This window comes from Pyxicephalus adspersus, chromosome 1, assembly GCF_032062135.1.
Source record: "Pyxicephalus adspersus chromosome 1, UCB_Pads_2.0, whole genome shotgun sequence".
NCBI lineage: Eukaryota > Metazoa > Chordata > Amphibia > Anura > Pyxicephalidae > Pyxicephalus > Pyxicephalus adspersus.
The window spans coordinates 120,828,892-120,837,068 of record NC_092858.1 but is presented as its reverse complement, the minus strand read 5'-3'; the positions used below and the strand labels follow the sequence as shown (position 1 = coordinate 120,837,068).

The 8,177-nt window shown below is 36.2% G+C and overlaps 1 long non-coding RNA gene across 1 annotated transcript in view; it reads left to right on the top strand.

The window, feature by feature from the left end:
* Positions 1 to 7,076, top strand: part of LOC140322491 (uncharacterized) — a 12,359-nt gene extending 5,283 nt beyond the window's left edge. Inside the window, exons 2-3 of the long non-coding RNA XR_011919201.1 lie at positions 6,022 to 6,090; positions 6,791 to 7,076. This is a non-coding gene — a long non-coding RNA (uncharacterized lncRNA). The remainder of the gene's footprint in view (positions 1 to 6,021; positions 6,091 to 6,790) is intronic.
* The last annotated feature ends 1,101 nt before the right edge of the window (positions 7,077 to 8,177 follow it).

The following is an 8,177-nucleotide window of genomic DNA, read 5'->3' as shown; positions in this document are numbered from 1 at the left end:
TGCAGCCAGCATCAAGGAGACACACACAGGATCGGGTATCGGAGGATGTCTTATTCGCGGGTGAGTGCCTTATTTTAATTATTTTATCAAAAATCGGGGGTGGCTTATTTAATGGGGATGCTTTATAATCGGGGAAACATGGTAGTAATCCAACACATATACTGCATGGATTTTATACTCATTTGCATATATTGTATCAAACTCTCTGTTCCTTTTATAGGGGAGCTTTAGATAGCTTCCTTCGGTCTATAAATCTTCCAAAGCTGTGTGCAGGAAAATATGGAAGCTCCTATTACTTTATTTGAAGTGACCCAGGCTATTAGGTGTCCTAAACCCTATAGGCGTCCGGGACCCGATGAGTTCACGGCTGTATGTTCTAGGAAATACCAGCAGATTTTGGAGCCTTACTTGGTGGAGACACTTAATGGTGTTTTGCAGGGGGAGGCATTGGATCCTAGCACTCTTGACGCGGCCGCCTGTATACTACTAAAGCCTTCTACGGATGCAACGACCTGGTCCAATTGCAGGCCGATCTCTTTGCTCAACCTGGATGCCAACTAAATAAGGCTTTGGACCAAATTTTTCTAATCCCTGAGAATCTGGGACTCTATTTAACAGTTAGGGGGTCTTATGTCTGGTCATACCCAAGTAGCTCCTATTATTGGGAATCCGATGTTCCCCCCTGGTTTGGAGGAGCCGAGGCGTTTTGCTTGGTGGGTGGAGAAGGACCTTTATAGAATTCTTCTTTTTTTTTTATTTTGTCTGGGATACTCCCTTTTAGTGAGTTTTGCGAGAAGCACGAAGCTCCTCCAGCCGAACTCTTTAGGTACTTTCAAATCAGGCACTGTTCAATCTAAGCTGGGATTGTTTGCTGGTACTTTGGCTGGTATTATGCCTTGGTTCCAGGGAATATGTGTCAATGACTCAAATGTGAAAGGAGCCTTATTGGCCTTATATAATAATTAAGTGCCGACCAATATGGCCATTCCATCCTATATGTCCAAATGGGAGACAGATTTGGGTTTGTCACTTGAGCAGCAGAATTGGGACCAGCATATTTGATTACTTCAGCTAAAATTGTTCTGGCTAAGGCCTTGTGGTCTACAATCCCCAATGTGCAGCAAGTCAAGAATAAAATGTTGTGGTTCTTATTGAACGAAAAGATGAGAGCTTTATTGACTGCCCCTGTTCCCAAATTTCAAACTTTCGTTTCCTGATGCAAAGACGGTATTCTGTTGGTAGACCACCTCAGGGCTCTAGTATCACCAGACAGTATTATGATTACCTCCTGGACCAGCTGAAGAAGGCAATTAGGACGTATCGACGTAGAAAGTTGACCAAAGGAGTCCTTTTTTTTGCAGGACAATGCACCCGCACACACGGCCAACGTTGTGGCTGCCAAATTTAATACCCTAGGTTTCCAATTGGTCCACCATCCCCCCTACTCACCTGACCTGGCCTCGTATATTTACACATTCTAAATAAATTATTGGCATTAATAACATTCATTGTTCCTGGGATAATGGTATTATAATTTTGACAGTTTTTTTTTTTTTATTAAGGGGTCATTTCATTAAGGGGTCATAAGTTATTCATACCTTAATAATCGATTTCATATGTTATCCACAGCCAGGCTTTGTTGGTATTTTATTTAAAGTCTTCTAACAAGTGTTTTCTAGCTAGCTTTTTCTGTTTTGCTTGATTTTAGCCCAGACTGTTTGACAACTGCTTTCCGACAGAACAGCATGCTATATATTACCTCACAACAGCCACAATGACAAGGGAAGGGCATAGCATAACAATGTGGGGACTCCTTACTACTATATTACTATCATTTTTCATTAACAGAAATTTAAATGATGCTCTTTATTCATATATAAAAAAGTAAAATATAGCTGTTACTGGTATTACTTTGCACTGTTGTTCTGGGCCATTGATTTTAGCATTATTTATTTGCAAGAGGGAGGCTCAGATATGGCATACACTGGCAGCATATATTTAGCTGTAGAATTAATGATTGCCTGAAATAAATAGTCCAGGCTATGGTTTCACTACACAAATTAGGATGCAGAGAACACAGTAGTGGAAAAGTGGACAACAGCAGGACAGTTATACTGGACCTAACCAGTGTGTGCCTAAATTTTTTTTACTATGAAGATAAATGGTGTGTGGTCAATGTAATTAACATATTTTAAGCTGGTTTGGGTACATATTGTTCTTGCACTTAGCTTTTAAATTCTTGTGACTAATGTAGAAATGCACTGTAAACAAAAGGCAATGTCAAGAACATATGACCAGGAACAGACTTCTGCCCTAAAACTTAAAAGAAAAAAAGCCTGTTCTACATTACAGTAAAATGCCAAGGAAATCCCCCAAAATACCACTCTGAAACACTGGAGGGCATACTAAACTTAATAAAGAGTTGTAAATAGAGAACTATAGAGTTCCTTCTAGGACAACATTTATCAAAGTCCAAAACGTAACCCAAACTAGGTAAAATCTTTGTTTCCCTGGGTCATCTGCCCACTCCACCTGATGGTAGATGCCTTGGAAAACAAGACAACATTTCAGTTCACAAAAAACACATTATGCTGACATTCAGTGGCAACATTCTGGAATAACACCCTTGTGGCATGACACTAGAGGGGTAAATGATTGTGTGTCAGTTTGTATACTGTATATGTGTATAGTATGCATTATGTGCACTAAATTGTATATAAAATGTGTGTATGAACTAATATTCCCTTCATTATGTACATTACATACTCCTAATTTTGCAATTCTGACCCAAAATGGAGTATGCTCTGTTTTTATTTAAACATACCCTATTAAACACCTCTCACTGTCCCACGGCAGTTTTGCTACACCCAACATGCCCTATGATATATCATTTATAGAACTGTTGTGACTCCGCTCTTCATATTAAGTTGGTGAGAGTCCTCAAAATCAACATTCCCCATGAGGTGTACTTACTTTTTCACATGACTGATGGAGGAAAAATTAGCATAAAGAGGACAGTTTTTCCTAATCAGGGACAGTTAGGAGGTATGTGATTCAAGCTATTTTTTTTAAAAGGTTTTCGCCTAAAAAAATCTAATTATGTTTGTTGAATATGTTTAGATGAAAGTTTTCTATATTCATTTTTTTTTTGTAATACAAGATTAAAATAGTACATGTAAGTGAAGAAGTATAAAAGCATGAATGTCAAACATTCAATTGGTTCACACAGTACTTGGTAGTAGTGTTGAATTGACAAACTTATGTTGGAGAAAGGGGTTACACAGTAGGTCCCATCACAATGCGTTTCGCCTCTATGGGTTCCCTCAGAGGATAAGATGATCCTAAAACTATAATAATGGTGGTATCAGTATATGTTATACAACATGTAACAATATTAAACCTTAAAGGTTGTTCAATGATGAATTAAGTGACTTACTTGCATACAGTGTGCACTAAAAGAGATTGAACCAGTTTAGGAACAAGGGATATGTAAAAGAAAAGAAGACAGACCAATCCCCCAGGACGCCGTATAGTCCCTGGAATCAACTTACTCGCATCACATGCAAGTGAATTAATTGATTTGTATCTTCAACCTATTGTAAAATACCATCTTTCTTAAAAGATACAATCGAGCTTCTCCAACTAACCAACACCATGTAACACCAACCATGTTAGTCACCATTGACGTAGAAACACTCTACACATGTATACCTCACAACAAAGGCCTGGAAACTAATATTAAATGTCTAATGACATCTAAACCTGATCTTCAATACCAAAACAACTTCATCATATCCCTTTTGGAATTTATCCTCAAGAGGAACTACTTCACCTTCAACCATGCTACTTACCTGCAAATACAGGGAGTAGCAAAGGGCATGAAGTGTGCACCAGCTTATGCAAACCTCTACCTAGGTGAATGGGAAAAGGAATTATTCCATCAACTCAAGGATACCATCCATATCAAATCCATTCATCTATGGAAAAAATTTATTGAAGATGTGCTCCTGTTTTGCGTAGGTTCTATTGAATTACATGATTTCTTCAACCTCCTCCAGAAGAACTCATACAATCTCTCATTCACTATGAACTTTGATCATACATAATAGCCTTCCTGGAACTATATATTCCTAAATAAGACAACCAAATCTCCACAGCTCTCTTTAGGAAAGAAATGGCAGGCAACACTATTTTGCACACCTCAAGTTCACACCCTAAACCACTCATTAGGAGTATACCCTATAGTCAGTATACTGCTGACTATATAAAGGAAGCCAAATCACTACAACATAGACTACTGGAAATAGGATACTCAAAAAAGCTTCTGAAGAAAGATTATCAAAATGAAGACTAGAGATGAACTCCAGTTCAAACAACATCAGACATCTGAGGACACATCACCTCAAACCAGGGTCATCACCAAATACAACATGCAACATACCACTATACAAGATATATGTCATAAATACTGGAATATACTAAGTGATGGCCTATCACTAGCCAAGTACGTGGGTAACAGACCTCAATTAGTGTTCAGAAGAGCACAATCTTAAGGGGATCAACTAGTATGCAGTCACTTAAACACAGCCTCTCCATCAACACTAGTCAAAGGTACATTTAAATGTGGCCATTGCAATCAGTGCCAATGGATTCATAAATCTAAATGTAAAGTACTCCCCAATGGTACCACCCATCGACCCAATCGTGCAAATGTGGCGTCAATTTTTACTTGTTTACTTGTTTAAAATTTATTAAAAATGATTGTAATAAAACCACAGGTCTTAACGATATGGTTAGTTTCAAACCGTTTCTACCCTCTTCATAGCAACTCCTTTCTTACATAGTAACTATACTTCCCCAATACATGCACCTCACTATCTTATAGTAAATTGAAACCCCCCTACTACTTCACTATACTGTGTATCTACCACATGGGAATCTTAGATTACTTGAGCTTCAATTGGTTTATATTAGATTATACTCATGTAAACATGTTTATTACTATTCATTGGCATCTGATACTACCATTGCAATATTTGGTGTGCGTACCTTTTTATTACAAAGATATGTCAATAATATCATAATTCTCTCACTTATCACTTCCATATCAACCTAATTATTATTTATATTATTAAAAAAATTTTTTTCATTTTTAAAAGCATTTTCAGACTGATTGTTAACATTTGATATTTTACTACGATATTATGTTTATTTATCTTCACTATTGCAACCACTGTAATGACCTTTTGAACCAACAACTTGTCACATTTATTTCTGTATTTATAAATATGTATGTTTCCATACTACACCAAGTCCCATTATCTTTACTATGACTTTATCTTTGCCATTATAATTACAATATTTTAGGCATAATTAATATTTTACTCGGATTAATTTTGCTACTGTTTTTATAATATAATTTACTGTTATTATAATTATCATTGATACCTGTATTACTGTTATTATAATATTAATTATCATTGATACCTCATAACGCATTTATTTATTTGGAAAAAAGTACCGCAGCTTTCACAGCCCCTTACATTCATCCGCCCCTTCATCTATAGTTCTAGTTGTCAGTTTCCTTCGTTGTCATCCCTCCCCTCATTTACATACTCCCCACACGCCTCCCCCCTGAATGGAACAGCGTTAACCTTCAAGCTAAGGCCATCTACGAGGGCGGAATTCACTTCATCCCTTACAGCGCATGTCCGCTGTATCCATCCCTTATACTGGCATTCTCCAAGGGCGGAAATAGCTTCCCGCCCCAGACTGCGCACGCGTGGTCTTCAGTTCTGGAGGCCAACCATCACGGCCATCCCCTTTTTAAAGCACCATACCTGCAGGCTCACTTCAGCTGCATTCTTACAGCACCATTGTCACTGTCTGGTGATTTTTTTAATCTTTTCCTTCCCTCTCTTTCATGTATCCATAGGGTAAGTCATATTTATTAATTTAACTCTATCACTTGCAGTACCCCAATGATACTTTACTTATCCCAAACTCTGCTTCTATCTCCAGACAAGAAGTTAACCACTTCTGACCCTCTTCATTCTTTCTTTCATTTACATGTTGAGTGCATATTGAACTGTGAGTATATACCTGTTTATTTACAGCTATGTATTTTTTATTGCACATAAATATTTTTTGATGTTTTCATATGAATTGATTATTACATGTATGTATTTTACATATGAATTTACTTTATATCATTTATTTAATACTCCATTAGCCTAAAGGTTATTGCATACTCTCTAAACCACACATACATATGTGAGTTATCTGATCTAAACCACCTAATGTTAATTCACTTATATATTAAGCCCTATATTACATATGCTATACTACTGTATAGAGCGCTATATCTACACACACTATATATATATATATATATATATATATAAATATATATATATATACGCTATACAACTATACCATCATATTTCAACACTTTAAGTTTCAGTACAATTCTCCTCATATAGAACCATTTACATTGAATTAGAAGGCATTCACCTATACTCATTATTGTTATAACTAATTTTTTTCACCTTTTCCCCATTGGTTCATTACATTTTACATTTAGTAAAAAGCTTACCATATATATGCACAACTATTCAAAAATATTAATTAGTCTGTGACTTTTGCCCTACACAGCCTTTCTCATGATTACTGATACATACAGCTACATTGTTCTCACCCTTTGGTTTTTTATGCTTTGCAAATCACCTTGTTAACTCACAGTACTTTATTATTGTACTGATTAGCATATACATATTATTTTTATATACAGCAACTTCATGTGATCCCTAAGTCCCCCGAAGAAGCCAATAAGGGCAAAACGCGTCGGGACAACATATTACATCACGATTATTCAAGCACTCCTTATCCTAGAACCATCAGTGTATAGATTATCAGTCCCCAACCTACTCTGTGCCTCCCACACCTTCTGTGGGGAGGCCGGGACAAAATGGCCTGTTACTTTAACATATATTTATATGTATCTCCTATGTTTTTTGTATGTTATAAGAAGTTAATATAACCTACTCACAATATATACCTACTTATTGTTGATAAAACCGCTGCTTTCTGTCTTCTTTTCTTTTGTATACCTATTGTACAATTGGGGTTGGCAACACCACATACTTATATTGATATAATTTGAGGCTGGCTAATTCCCACACCATATGATTTCTAACTTTCATAACAAGCGATATGTAGTTTTCAGGTCAAAGTGAACATTCCAATTGGACAGGCCGTTAAAATACTATATAATGGATAGAGATTTACAAGAAAATACAGAGTTATTACTAACTACAGTGTGTGGAGTAAAATAGTATTCACACGGATAATAATACAAGTATCATGTAGTGTGTATCAGTTTAAGTGTAAAATTACTGTTATAATGATCAACATTATACTTGTCTTCATCAGGTACATAAGGTTTATCAGGTACATACTTTGATTCATGAATTGATATGAATAGAGTGTTCATTTACATAAAATACTTAGTTAATGTAAATTGAGTGTTCTTTGGAGAGTTATGCAAGCTCAAAAAGGATTTACTGGCCTCATTCCCACAACCTGACCCCCAAATGTTTGAGGGTGTATACACATCTAGAAGCTCATTTAAAAAAGTAGCCTCATATAACTGTTCCCACACTCCTGGGAAAAAATACTTATAAAAAAAAAAATAAAAATACTTTACTCATTCCCAAAAAAGTTGAACAGAAAACCTAGAAAAAGTAACAGATAAACATTTTTTTTTTGAAAGCACAACACATACTTAACAATTTGCTACAAAAAGTAATCTTTTTATGTCTCCAGGGGTAAATCCAGCACCAATATTAGTGTCAAGCCATGTAAATCCTCATCAATTACAATAAGACATAACAAATAAATTCCGCCCTAATCCCACCACTACACCGATAGATTTTCTGGTTCCCGTAATGCAAGTACAGCCAGTATATGTGTGTGTGTTATTTTCTGATTTTTGACCAGAAGAAAGTCAATAGACACTTTACCAGCTTCATCAACCCATTGTTCCTCAGCCAGCTATTGGGATTGTCCCTTACCAGTCCCTCTACTCTTGAGAGTCAGTGTAATTCAGCACAATTGTTAAAACTGTAATTGCTACTTTAAAAAACAACTTGGCACCTTTTATAAGTTCCTATAACATT